The sequence below is a fragment of the Dermacentor variabilis genome, chromosome 8 (genome assembly GCF_050947875.1).
Source record: "Dermacentor variabilis isolate Ectoservices chromosome 8, ASM5094787v1, whole genome shotgun sequence".
Taxonomy (NCBI): Eukaryota; Metazoa; Arthropoda; class Arachnida; order Ixodida; family Ixodidae; genus Dermacentor; species Dermacentor variabilis.
In genome coordinates this window covers 19,951,257-19,966,587 of record NC_134575.1, presented here as the reverse complement: position 1 = coordinate 19,966,587, position 15,331 = coordinate 19,951,257, and the positions used below count along the sequence as shown (strand labels likewise).

At 44.2% G+C, this 15,331-nt stretch overlaps 1 long non-coding RNA gene across 1 annotated transcript; it reads right to left on the bottom strand.

Moving 5' to 3' along the window:
• Positions 1-301: 301 nt before the first annotated feature.
• LOC142590928 (uncharacterized) lies at positions 302-3,283 on the bottom strand. The gene is made up of 2 exons (XR_012830265.1): positions 3,095-3,283; positions 302-567 (listed from the first exon to the last, which is right to left on the bottom strand). It is a non-coding gene; the product is annotated as an uncharacterized LOC142590928 (long non-coding RNA).
• Positions 3,284-15,331: the final 12,048 nt, after the last annotated feature.

The window sequence follows — 15,331 nt, the reverse complement described above, 5'->3', positions numbered from 1 at the left end:
AACTGAAAGAAGGATTTGAAGTGCCTCCATATTTTCAACACAGCTTGTCGCTGTTCTCAACCTTTTCAGCGGCCAATAGAGTCCTCGAAAGCGTTCTCGAATTTTGAGGCTATCATCTATGTGCATGTTTCCCAAACATTGTGTGGTTCCTTACAAAATGAAATTGCGCGAGTTTGTGGAAACATTACTTCTGAAACAGATAAGTCCCTAACATGACGCGCAACGCTTCTGATGGCATCGTTAAATGACATAACCAATAGTTCTCTTAATTCGAAGCTTGAGAGCGTGGAAAACACAGTGCCGCTGGCTTCAAAAAAATTTTATTCAATAAATTTTATTCAAATCTATTTATCCCGGCGGCTTGCGTACCGTAGAGGTAGTCGCTTTTCTTGCATTGCCAACGAGAAACGCATTTGCCTCGCTTGTCTCGGTATAAACCGGAACGACAGACGCACTGATATTCACAATCACTGACACACCCTCTTGACGTGACCCACAGGTCCCAGCACTTCTTCTCGCCGCAAACTCCGCTGATGCATCTCTTTGACTTCTCCCAGATTGGGCAACCTGAAAAGTTAAATACGGTTACATTATTCTGGAAGAAACATTGACCTGCAAATGTACTTTTCTTGTATTCCTGCATGAAAAAATAACCTGTCATTTTTTACAGCATACTTCATAGCGCACGCAAAAGGCGCGTAACAATTACGATGGTCTGCGGTCGAAAAAAAAATGTTTTCCTGATAAGCAGCACCTGTTCCAGTGCCGGAATTCAAAGTTCGTCCTGAGAAAGACGTGCGAGGCCGCATTGGTTGCAATCTAGCTCAATATGCATTAGCTTAGAGAAGCTGATGTCATTGTCGTGTAGCTTTATTATGTCGTTTTCGAAAGCGTGTCAACACAATTTTGCCGACGGGGATATACGCCAACCCATTTTTGTTACCCTCTACCTATCCAGACACGTATAATAGCAATGCCTGTCTTCAGTGCGGCGCTTCAGCTAACTTAATTAGAACACATGCTCTGGCGATGCCCCTCCTTACGAGGCACAGATCAAGCATCCACTCAAGATGGACTATCTCACTGCGAATACCCGACTATGGGGAAAAAAATCTGGCCGTCCAGGGAGCCCACGATGCGGTGCCAGGCTCGGCCATCCCGTCCCAAAGGTGCAGCGTCCCGCTGCGCGATAATCGCATATCTCAGGACTCTCAATATAGATTTTCTATCCATCCATCTATCAACACATTTTTCAATACGGCATCTGGCAAGTGTTATTCAGTGTCGGTGTTCAAGTAACACATATCATATCAGATATTGAAGTCGGTGACAAAACTTGCACCACCGCATTTAAAGCCGGCCACCAGCAATATTTTTTTCGACTCCTCCTAGCACCCGCTCGTGTCAGATAAAAACTGACTGCTGAAACTTCGTATGATGAACAGTTGCGAGCAGGTGGCTCTTTAAGTGTGGACTATGAAAATTGGAAAAAGAGACAATCGGAGAACGAGGAGCGTGCGGGACGAAACAAGGGAAACAAGCGGTGAAGAATTGGAGCGGTTGAAGTGCATTGTAACTGGCTGTTTCTCCCAGGCTGCTTTTTTTTACAATTACGCGCAATTTCACACATCCTAAAAGGTGCGCAAAGATCGCTAACACAGTAATATAGTAACCCAATTGTCTGTCGTAAACATTATCGCCACCCCCCCCCTATAACTTTCACAGGACTTGATAGCGCGAATGGTTTAGAGCACCGAACTGCTACTTTCATATAGGTAGAAAGCCAAACATCAAAAACACGAGCATAACAATGAGAGGGTTAAAACAAACGCCATATCGTTGTTTTTGTATCTGTGTTTGCCACTTGTACCGGTCTAAATGTAATTGAATGGAACCTTTTCTTTTACTTCATCAATCCCTACAAGCTCGCCAAGATTTTCCTAGTGTTAGAAATATCGATTCAAGCTGCCAAAGCAAGACAACGGACTGCTTAAGGCATGACAATGAACAGAGGTAAAATGCCGGCTTCCACTACACAGCGTCTGCCACGACCTGCCATCACTAACCTTATCTCCGTGCCATGGCATAAATTGCCGATGCTGCCCTCAGGCGGCACTCTCGAGTGCGCGGCCAAGCTTGGCAACTCACTGTCTCGCAGAGATGCAACAATTAAGCAGTCACACTCGTATGCAAACTGAATCAGCGACACGACCCGGTCGTAGGAATCCAGATTGAGGAGAGCTCACTTGCTGAGCACTTCGACAGGTAAACCCGCTTCGAAGGTGTCGTACATAAAGTCGGCTGGAAATTATAATTTGTACCAGTGTCTACCGACGTGTTCGTGAAATAACGTAGTTCATTACAATGCCGTAGGCCAATCAATCCACTGCCAAATTTCGGCACATGAAGCCGCTAATGATCTTCAGGACTCAGTACGCGCTTAGCTTTTTTTTTTTTTGGGGGGGGGGGGGGCAGCTCAACAGATGAACTAGTTCGGAAAACATGACGGCCTTTTAGTCATCCTGTTGAATGCGGCACAGAAGCTTTTGTTAATACTAATATTAGGTTTGTACAGATAAAACAATCACAGAGAGCAGACAGAGAAAACTGGTTAACACCTGCTACCAGGAGAGGCACAACGCCTGCGGGTCAAGAAATAAAAGGGTACCACTAAAATTTTGAAGGATGGAAGGAAAAATAAAAGCAGAAGGCAGGGAAGGTTAACCAGAATAACTTCCGTTTGCCTACCCTACAAGGGAAGAATGGGAAAGGGGAAGACAAAGATGACAGGGAAAGAATTTTGTGTTAGGAACATAGGCATGCGGCTCCCAGCTGTATGATGTGCTCTAAAAAAACACCACTGTCTCTTTTGTGGAAAGCCGGTCACTTCGCCACTCTTGTGTCCACAGGACCTGGCTCTTTCTCCCTATTACGAGGTGAAGGTTCGTTCTCGGAATATATAGGCATGCATTTTCTTAATTAAGCTTTCCGGTTTTATAGGTGACATTGCTATCGCAGTGATTTCTATGCGAAATTTCAAAACCAGACATCCCCCCTACGTGTTACAAAATTACGAGGTTATTTATTTACGTACGTGGCTTGTGCTGCGAATGTGGTTTTAACGCCGGTGAAGGTCGACCAGCCGCTCCAACAGCATGTTCTGGGTACTCCTGTCTACTTCCGTGGTGACCATGTGCGCTCAAACTTTGCAGTATAGAATACCCAGCGAGAAATACGATAATATTAAGAGTTGCCTGCGTCGTCATCTTACAAAGGCCCAGACAATGCACTGTGTGCTCCAGCTTTTACAGAATGTTGATTTTATTCAGTAGTATAACAATTGAACAAGTGGCTGTCAACTTTTTTTGTTTCTTCGCGTGTACATGCGTGCATTTCGCCTGAGATGACGTAGTTGTTCGTCCTATGCAATAAAATGACACAAGCAATTGTTTTTACCGCGAGTGTCTTACACGCCACCTTTAATAAAATGGTCCGAAGGTAATGTCCAAGGCATAGAGATAGTGTTTATTCGGAGGACATAAATGGAAGAAACTGAAAACATCTCAATTATGCTTAAATTTATTTTCCTTCGGAGGTGTCTTACAACACCTCCTAAAGGTCATAGTAAGCATTGGAGATATTTTTTGTTGACAGCGCAAACACGGGACAATGTGGGCACGGCTGAAGACAATATCGATAGGTTATGATGAAGAAGCCCCACTGATGTTTTATATTTTGTTTTGCGAAGGAAGGTGCTGTTGCAAAACAACACATGCAGTGTCACTTCATTCCGCAGTCAACTTAGGAACGGTTGTATTGAAACTGTCCAATTTTGAGGTATTCAACTAAGTGCACATGCTTTAAAAACTGACGACATTGAGATCACCTACCACAATGCTAGCCCAACTACTGCTCTTATATGTGTTTTCAGGTATTTCGAAGAAAAATTATTTTGTTTGTTTCAGGCGCCTAGAAAGCTACTCACTAATTGTGGTACTATATTCAGTGGTAATGTTTAACCGCTTGGCGTGAATGTAGGTCACTGGGCAGGCTGCGCTCTTGATTAAACCTCCTTACGTCATGTTGGGTCACCAGTGTACGCTGCTGAGTACGTGGCGCTTTTCAGTGGGCGTCTTTCACGGGAAATTAAGTCACGGGGTATGCATCGCTCTTCAACGAACCTCTTTCGCACTAACTCCAGTCAAATCGGTATTTACCATTGCGTATATGCCGCTCATGAATAAGGGAATGTCCGCGGCCGTACAGTACGAATGTGCTTTACAATGTGCTTAACGAATGCACTATGGATCGTTTGGCCAAAGCCTTGACAGCCGCATTGGGATCGGGTTCGGTGTTAAATTACGCATACTGAAAGATATGAACACAAAGTTCGTATCAGCAGCTAGCGCAGTAGTTGCCTAAGCGCGCTCGTGAATTGCCATGCTCGTGTGCAGTGGATAAGGTGACCAATATATTCTGACGCAGATAGCTTTCTTTTTTGCGTACCTGACGTGCACACCGAATACGTGAAAAAGAATTGTTGAGCAACTGATTTGTCGTTGGACACGAACTGCACACGCAGAGTGTGCAGTTCGTGTTAGATGCAAATTGTAAAATTTTCGGTATAATTATTAGAAATGCTTGTTCATACAGCTAGCATCTCCTTCATTGTGCAAAAAGAAAAAGAAAGTAAGAACTTTGATGGAGAACTCTTAGCTTTGCTGCATTATCTTTAGGAATATATAAGCTTACGAGTGGCATAAGGTAATTCGAAGGCCCACGCGAAAGTTCAAGATGGGACCGTGTCTATTTGGCCTTGTGGTTCTTTCTATATTCTGTCCTTTGATTCCACTTCTGCTGGGTCAAGAGTACGATGCCGAACTGCTATCCGCTGTCTATGCCAACGGGAACATTGGACGCCGATGGCCCCTCCGTCCTGGACGCCCGGGTAGGGTATTCTATTTACATGTCGATGTTTCTAATTTATATTTATAGTGCGCGTTGCATTTCCTAGCGGCACGATATTGGTGTGTCTTCTCAACGAGCAATTGTGGCTTCCAGGAAGGTTGCAAAGTGGAGCACCTAGAAGCATCCTGGAGATTATAAGTTCGTCTTTCTCTCCTTGATCCTGGTAGCAAACACTACTCCTATAGCTTAGGGTAATATCCACATGAAAACGCTGTGATCAACAAAAAGCCACCGTGAGGTACCTGCTTGAAATAAATATGCATAAAAGCAGAGATGGTAGTGTATGAATTTGGGTGGCATTCAATGGGAAAGCGCTTTCTCCTAGTCTTTCCTGTATAGTGTCATTCTAGTGCCCTCCGCGGTTGCATATTATAGTGGTCGAGTACTTCAGTACTTCAAAGAGTGGTAGTAGCTAAGTTTCAGAAACAACGTTTATCACAACAGTGACAGCGGACAAGCTATGCCATCACCAGTGTTGGAACTCTGACACTTATCTTCAAAAAGAAATTATTTAAACCCCTTCATACGAATGTTGTGGACGTCAGCTGTCAGTCACGGATAGGCAGACGGAAAGTTCAAAGGGCACTCAGTGGATAACCCAGCCACCTGGAAGATTCAGTAGCATCTGTACTGTTTTACAATGAAACAATGCTACAGCTTTACGTAGTGGCCACGTAGTCAGTAGTGGCCATAACTGTTAACACAATATTGCATGATATAAAAATGAGCGCTTCGCTCAGTTTATTGTGGGTTGCTAACACGTGAACGACAAGAATGGATATGTTGTAGCAATAAATGGTGGTGGAAAAAAGTAGGATCTATGGTGCATTAGACCAGCAGCTGATCCTTGCAGATGCTAATCGGGATGTTGATAATAATGATGTTGCGGTTACTACTACTGCCAATAAAGTCATATCTTATTCTGTTCTGTGGCTAAACGTGTCTGGAAGTAAAGTTTGAAAACACTCTAAAGAAATTTAACACTCTGCAAAAAAAAGAAAACGCAACATATGAGATGTCATAGCTTGCTCTCTTATTTTTTTCAAGAACGATGCGACAAGTACGAGGAGTACAAGAAGTGTGTGGGCAGCAGCTGCAGAGAGTGGACATGCTCATACCTCTTCCACGGTTGGCCCGTTGGATGTACCAAAGACTGCGTGTCAGGGTGTTTCTGCAAACGTGGTTATTTCCGGAATTCGGCCGGCCGTTGTGGGCTTGGATTCCACTGCTTTAAGGAATACAACCTGCACCTGACCAGTCGGCAAGAATGAAGCTTGGCACGTGGAACAGATAACTCTGTCCTGAAACAGCCTATGTTATATGTAAAAAAACGATGGTGGTGCGAAAATAATAAACTCATACAGGGGGAATAAATGTACTTACACTACTAAAGCGTATCATTTAAATTTATTGAGGCAACATTACTACAAGTAACAAAAATTTTCCCACATTATAATATTGCTCGTTCGTGTAGATGGGCTTGTTGAACACTAATCGCCACATTATATTACGCGTGCATATTTTTTTCAGAGGCCGCACACGTAGTTAGCCTCCGTATGCTTGTTTTGCGCACTCGAGGAACAATACAGTTGTTCATTTAAATCCACCTTTAGGATATAGTATAGACAGTAATCAGGTTGCAGCGTATGCTAGTGTGGCGGAAGACAAACACACACAGAGAGAAGGCGAGGTTGTTCCCAATGATAAACATATTAAAGGGGGTCATATCGTCTCTACTAGTCAAACCCAAATGACAGCTAAGCAGGAACATTGTTTTTAACAATCACCAATGAAAGCATTACTCAAATTGATTCCCACAGCAAATGGGCTCCACAGAGGTTTTGCATTATGTTGTTTTTGCATTGTCCCACCAAAGTAGCGGTCGTCGGGACGGACGATGCCACCACAGTCCTCCGATAAGGTCTTTTCTACCCTGTATCGCAGGTCGTTACGTGAACTAAGTTATTTCCGAAGAGGTAGCCATTGCGTCGGGTGCGAACGTATAAAACGCTGATCAAGACTGTATGCATATTCAGATCCAAAGTACCAGCCCTATATTTGAAACAGCACTTCAATAATTTCTTTTAATCCATGGCGTGGAAAGGACTTGCCTAAACCAAACAACTTGGGGCGGCATTTATTCCACACGGTTTTCCAGCGTCAGTTGTGAGAGATATAGACGGGCAGGTTCTAATAGCCTGTGCCCTGCTCCACCGCACGTTCCTTATGTATTTCTCTGGTTCTCACAAATGTTACTGCACAATAATTTCACATACCGACCTTCTGCTACGTGCCGCTATGCAAGCTGTGTGCCTACGTGGACAGCTCGAACCATAAGGTTTGTGATAAGCGCATGACATCGTACACGGCGTTCAATGCTTCTACGTCACCTGCGAACGCGATCCCTGCGTAGCCATTCCACCTATTCGCCCGTATATCACATTAGAAGCAACAGTTAAGTGCATCAGCTTTCATTCGCCAGTCACTCGCTATCACATAACGAGAACTGTTTGCACACGTAAGGCTGGTTATCAGTTTTTGTTTTTCACGCTCATTGGCACATCAACGTCGTAAGGACTGCCTCCCTCATCTGAAACCGTCCAAGTGGCCGCAGTCACTTTTTTGAAACAAGGATGAAATTAGCTGCCATTCGGGATCCTACACACCGTACTCAGTGTACGGACAAATGCTCTACTGCACACGAGGCCTCTATGCAGTCAAGTTAGATGTCGCTGGATCTTGAAACGAGCACATAACGTTATCGCAGTACGTAGTGTTCTACTTCCTTTACAATGTTTGTGTACTGTACAGGAACTTTTTCGCGAACGCGCTTTTACTAACTGTCAGTTTAACCTATAGATTTAGGTTTACTTGCTCGCTCCAAAGTGCTCGTCGCAGAGTTTATAAAAATACCCTGTAATGTATTCAATGAAAACACCATACTTTCATTTCAGTACATCGGGCATTTCTAGTTTGTTTTACGGTTTTCGAAGCAGACATTCCGAGCAAAATTATCGAATGTACTTGTAATATCTCCACTCCAGTACTTCGTACTGGGACCAGGTCCCATACCACCAGTGGGTGCCCAAATCATATTGTCCTTCCACACACGTAGGAGGCTCACACAGGGTGAGGGCCAAGACGCAAGGCAGCTATTCTTTAATATTGAAATATATATGCTCTAATAAGTCACCTGGAACTTGTGATTTATAGAGCGAATACAGCGAAGGGATGCGAAAAGCACGAGATTGGAAGTCCTTTACAGGAGGAAGAGGAAAAAACACTTGCACATGCTCTTCCGCTTGCATTCAAGCTTTTGAGCTTGCGCTAGTCGCTGTTTGAAGGAGTGAACTTTCTGTAAACTAGGGCGTTGCGGGGAGCTTGTGGTTTTAACACATTTTGAAAATATTACCACCAGAGAAAAAATAGAAGATAAGGAAGTTGATGGAGCAGCGCCGTTGAGACGGATGTCCCATCGGCGCAAGAACAAACCTGGAACGTGCCACTGATCTTTCATCGGGAAACTTCATGTTTGCCTTCAATAGATTTGTTGCAAGACGAGACTTGTTCAAAATCTTCTACTCGGACATTAGAAAAATATTCAGAAGGCTCGAAAAACATAAAAATATAGTGCACAGTTTTGAAGGGAGAAGAAATTTAAGGGTACGTTTCGAAAGAATATGTGATGGAAGTTAATTCCAGAATAAGCTCCCTTGTGGGTTGTATTCTGGGCGAGCGTGATGTGTTCAGCGAAAACTGCGTTGAAGGATGTGGTTGGAGAAAACTGTATAAACTTTGAAGAGTTCACATCAAAACTCACGCAAGTGGAACCAATTATTTTTCGCGACGAGTAACCTACGTCTGCCGTAATCATTTGGAACCTGGCCCGCTGACTTCAGTAAATTTCATAATTGGTAAAAGACCCACCATGCTCCCATCAAACAATTGACATGTACACTTTCAAGACGAACAGTTAGAACCAGCTGCACTTTGACGTAGGCAAAGGTGTGCTGCACAGCTTCCCGAAATGCTTTGCGCCATGTGGCACCGTGAATACTTCCATGAACTTCGTTCAGCCCACATCACAAAGAACACCAAGTATGTGCCCATCAAGGTTGAAGAACTCGTACTTATTAAAGAGAGAAAAGCACGAAGAGGTAGATGGGTCAAGCCGTGGAACTTTCCCCTGCATTTTCACAGAACGGGGTGCTCTTGCAATGATCGTTCACCTTGCGGAGCAGTCTCACGGCGACCAACCCAGCCCCTCTATAGCATGGTGACTCCGGATGCAAACACGAACAGGAGCAGCACTCCCTGAGGCCTCGGGTGTGCACCAGAACTGTCGGGCCAAGAGCCTGTACAAAATACCACCACAAAAAAAAAGCAGGAAGGAAAAAAATTGGAAGAGCAGCGCCGATGGAAAGGGAGCTTGCGGCATGAGCTTCATCGTCTTCAGGTTTTCAACATGTGGAACATCGGATAAACGGCTCCGTTTCTAACCACGTCGCTTTTTGGTTTTCAACAACAAGTTTGACAAGTGATGAAGGCTTAATGATAACAACGGGTATAAACTAAGGTTGCACTTGACTGAACGTGCTATTTTGTGTAGGGTTGCAAAACTTTCAAGATGGACGCCAAAATTAACCCTAGAACTGCGGTTGAACTACCATTCAGCGGCGAAACGGTGGGTGATATTGTTAGCGGTTGCGGTTTATATATTGTTTGCAGCTCGCAAGCCCGCTTTGGGAGGTGTGTGCCCTTGACTCGAATATGAATTCACCACCATGTTCATGCGAGAACGCGACAGATCTTCGTCGCTCATGACCATGACCGTCGCTCATGACCATTTTGCACCTTGTGAATATTATATTGCCAGTGCTGTTTCGTAAATTTCATCTTTGCAGAATAATTTGCACTATATTGCTTACAACAGGTCAAGCAGGAAGCAGATGGACATATATTGAAAGAAACGGGGAATAAGCTCTCGTAGAGGTGAGCTGTGTCATTAGGATTGTTGGTATAATTGAACGTTGGATGAGCCGGCAAGTCGAGACATCTCATCTCGACTGAAGACCCGCAGCACATTTGGTTGTCTAACGGGGCCGGCAACTGTCAGTTGAGGCGGCGGAGAAGCGCGACATGCTATTCCGCCGAGTTTAACTCTTATTTAATCGTATCTGCATGTGATGCATATTGGCTTCTGGAACTAGGCAAGCCACCTAAATATGCTTGACTCCCGATCTTGAAGCCAATTTCAGTACCACAAGGCTTCTTCCAGAAAGCCAATGGTAGTGAAGGAAAATAGGCCTAGCATATGGGACCGGCGGCTATTTACATAAGGCAATTCATAATCTGAAGAAGGTCAGGTGCTTGCATAGAGTTGCAATGATTTCATCGGTGAACAGTAATGTAACTCTCCAAGTAATTCCCTTGAATCTAAAGTAATATGGTCAATCCTAGAAAAGCAGTCACAGGAAGCAAGCAATGCCAAGCGCAAAAGGTTCGACGGGTGCCGAATAGGAAACAGACCTGACTTCTGGCAAGATTTATTTGGGACAGACGGCGTGCTGCGTGAACAATCACACTCGGGATCAAGCGCTTTGGGTGAAAAATAGCAACGGGCCCACTTAAGAGCACGTATGTCTCGTTCCAACTGCCAAAGCAAGGCAATGCACGGCTTAAGGCATCACAATGAACAAAGCTAAAATGCCGGCTGCCGCTACAGAGCTTCCGCAAAGGCCTGCCATCAGTGACCTCACCTCCGCGCTCTCTCGCGGGCGCGGCGAAAGCTTGACGAACTAGCAATCCCGCAGAGTTGCAACAGCTCAACAAAGTCACAATCGTATGCTGAATGAATCAGCGACACGACCCGTTCATAGGAACCAATATCGAGGAGAGTTCATTTGCTGAGAATTTCGACAGTTGAACTCATTTCGAAGCCATCGTACATAAAATCGACTGGAAATTACAATTTCTACCACTTCCTATCCACGCATTCGGGAAGGGACAGATCAATAATGCATCGTAGGCTAAACAGTCCACTGCCACATTTGGGCACATGATGTCCCAAATCATCTTCAAGACGGTGAGTGCACTTAGTTATTTTTCACAGCTCAACAGATGTGCTAGTTCAGAAAATATAACCATCACTTATTCATCATGTTGCATGTTACACGCCACCTTCTTCTGAGTAGTAATATTAGGTGTGCATAGATAAAACAACCACAGAGAGTGTAGAGAGAGCTAGATGGTAGTTGTCACCAGGAGAGGCACAACGCCTGCCGGTTCCAAAAATAATATGTGCCTACTAAAAGAATTGCGAGTTCAGAACATAAGGCTGGTGCTCCCTCTAAGCTGTATGATGTACAACCAGAAAAAGCAGGAAAGCCTGTCATTTCGCCACTCTTGTGTCCACAGGAACTGGCTCTTTCTTCCTATTAAGAGGATTAGGTACGCTGTCTTAATACACGTACCTGTATTCCTGAATGAAGTCTGCGTGTTTTATAGGTGACATGGCTATCGCAATTATTCTGATGCAGAACATCAAAACCAGACATCCCCACTACGTGTTAGCAAAATACGAAGTTATCTTAAAATTCATTTACGTACGTGGCTTGTACTGCAAATGCGGTTTGATCGCTGACGAAGGTCGACCGCCCACTCCAACAGCATGAAGTGGGTACTGCAGCACACTTCCAAGCTACCCACGTGCGCTCAAAGGCTGCAGTATAAAATACCAAGCGAGGCATACCATGATATTAAGAGTAGCCTGTGCCGTCATCTTACAATGGCCTAGGCAGTACGCTGTGTTGCTTAAGCTTTCATATATTGACTATTTTATCCAGTAGTACCACAGTTGAGCAAGTGGCTTGGGATTTTTTTTTTCGGCGTGCATTTCGCCAGGGATGACCTAGTGCTTGTCATATTCAGGGAAATGACATAAGCAATTGTTATTGCAATACGTGTCTTATGCAGCGAATGTATTACATTTTACCCGAAGGTAATGTCCAACGCATAGAGATATTGTTTTATTCGTAGGACATAACTGGAGGAAACTGAAAACATACCAGCATACTTTAATTTCATTCGGAGGTGTCCTACAACACATCCAGAAGGTCATAGTAAGTATACCAGATACTCTTTTTCTTGCGCATTTCCCAAACACGGGACAGCGCGGGATTCAGCTGAAGACAATATTGATAGCTGATGATGAAGAAGCCACTTAGATCTTCCATCTCGGTTTGCACGGAAGGTGCTTTGCAAAATAACTCACGAAAGGTCAATTCATTCTACAGCCAAATTGGGAACGGTTATATTGAAACTGTCAAATTTCGAGGTTTACGACTAAGTGCACATGTTAAAACACTGATGAGATTTAGATCACATATGACGATGTTAATTCAAGTACTACTAGTAGTATAATATGTGTTGTCAGGTATTCCCCATAACAATTATTCAGTTTATTTTAGCCGCCTAAGACGCTACTCGGTGATTCTGGTGCTATACTCGGACATAACCTTTAACCGCTTGGCGCGAACGTATGCCACTTGGTACGCTGTGCTTTTAATTGAGCCTCCTTAAGCCATATATTATCACTAGCATGTGCCGCTGAGTAAGTGGCGCTCTACAGTAGACGCCTTTCGCACCAAAATACGTCACAGGGTACGCATTGCTCTTCAACGAAACTCTTTCGCGCTAACTTCAGTCAATGAGCATTTGCCATTGGGTATATGCGTCCCTTCAATAAAGAAATAATTACACCGTCTGTGAAGATAGGCGGAATGTAATAGGCGTCGTATGAATTCATAGAATCGTGTCTGTGTACATATATTTACGCAAATGCTAAGGGCAGACTTCATGGCGGCACCGCTAGATGGCTCTGTGTGTCCAATGATAAACGCGAGGGCGGAGCCCGGCTGTATCCACGCTTCTTACATGACGCGTCTCTCTGCATTGTTCACAGAGATTGAAATGTGTGCGTTGTATATGGATATTTTTGTTGATTCTTTGTTTGATTTCACTTGCGTTTTGGATTTCACTGTCTGGCCACCACCCGTGGACAAGTTCCGATAGTTTGTATACATATTTGCACTGTATACGAATAAATTGTTGTTGGGACTAAGCGCATGGTCTCGTCTTGGTCATGCTAGTCATTTGTACGCGCTGTTCTGTTCTGCACGAATTATAAACATCCCCTATCGTATATTATGTCAAATGCCATGTAGTTTCCTGAGCTACCGCATTCAGATTTGTTGGAACGGGTCCAATTTACAGCAATATATGCTTGTAGTAGATGGTGGGGACAGTAAACACCCTCATATTGAATCGATAACTAGTCCAAGCTTCCACTGTTACATGCGATAGAATATTCAATGTCTTTTTAGCGTGACTTAACGAGCAGGCAGCCTATGTCTTGTATTTTCATTCAGCGAAGTTAAGGGAAGGCTTGAGATACGCTGTCAATAGTGTGGTGGCCACAGTCAACAGCCCACAGGTAGCAGAGCACAAATGTAGCGCTAAAATCTGTTAGGGGAGATGCTGGATATTTACATATCTTGTGCGGCTGTCAGTCTGTTTAAAGGATCTGTGCAAACAGAAGGAGGGATGAATCTCTAAATGCATCTTGAATATCTTCTAGCCGAAGTTCCTAAGTTTTATTTCAGCGTGCTTTTTGTCATTGTCGTTCGCTCATCTGCCGTGTGTTGCGCTTCGCCTTCATTAAATATCTTGCATCTTCGAGCAGTTTAGCAGGACTTATTCTTGTACCAGCCAATTTTTACTTAAGGCAATCACCGTAACTTCAGTATTGACACATGTACTTGTCTATTTTTGTCCTGTGACCGCTTTTCACCGGCTAACAAATGCTAAACATTATCGCTCGGAGTAGGACCTACCTATATGTATCGGAAGTTTCTCCAATGCTATCGATAGTAATATTCGTTGTATGTTGTCAGGCCAAACTTGTTTAATCTGATTGCATGCGCGGTGGGAGCTGTGTACTACTTCCTCTATTACACGCGGGTACAAGCGATTACGCTGTAATTTTCTACAGGTCACGTAAAAAACCCCACTCGCTTCCTACGGTGATCACATTTTCGACAGTCGCCGTCTGTGCTCGCCACTATTGTTGTGCTTTGCGTGTCACTTGCATTTATGGGCGCAAATTAGCTGAATAAAGAGTTTGTTATGTGATACAGAGTTGTTGCTACTGTGTTCTACACCAACACAACTGCGGGACAATGTAAAGATCGCGCGAATGCTGTCATGGTGAACGCTTCTTTCGCCAGTAGCTAACTTATGCAATGGATACAGAAATGTAAGTGCCTATACGTGGAATCTTGCGCAATTTTGCACGAAAATTAATTAGAGGAATAGCGGACAGCTCGACGTTAACGGTAGGGTTCTTGCAAACAAACTGCCGTTTAGTTGGCGCACAATCCTTTGTATGTTACTCATTGCTGTATTTGGTTTAGCGCCTCGAAAAAATCTACAAATTGTTCAACTACCAGCTCGATAGTACAAGCACATAGATTTTGGCATTGCACATCTGCCGCAGAGGAGCTGCAGAGTCTTCCTTGTGAACCTTTCAGGCAGATAACGGGTGTGGTCCGCGCGGTCGTAGCTGTCAGCGTCCACCAATTCATGGCACAGGCATAGGTCACTGCTTCTTGCCTGTTAGGGAAGAAAATTTGCCGCCAGAAACTTCATGAATGCAGAGCCAGCGAATCGAAGAAGTCGTATAGCCAATATACTGCCTGAAAATACCAGCAACCGGCGGGAAGCAACCGCTATATATAGTTTTGCTTCCGAATACCGCGCCGCCCTCACCGAGAACGGCTGTTTAGAAAAAATATAAATGGTAGGATTGTATAAACCAAATTTGGAGGACGACTGAGCTTCGTCTTTAAGAGTGGAACGCGACAGGCTTCACATATCCCTGACTGCTTCTCAGGCATCATCGGCAACTGCAGCGTATGTAACTGTAGTGTATACAGGGAAACACTGGCGGCGATCGCTATGCACGTAGGCGAACTTTCTAGTAGAACCACGGTTTCTTGCGGAGGCCGATACCGGAGGTGGCGCCCATCCGCGCCAGAATATTACATAATTTTCATGGTCATGTTATTGTTTCGCACTTTAACGTTGCTTAAGTGTGAGAAGATTTAACACAAAAGGCATGCGCTGTCGGTGTTTTGTTTCATGGCGTTTGTTTGTGGGCTCTGATTCTCAAAATTCCGAGGAATAACTTGCATGATAGAATGGTGTGGCAATACAGCCAGTATATACCACGTGTCATATAGCAAGCCGCGGCTTATGCATATACCTAAATATATAAACGGGAATTATCGCACACGGGGACGCC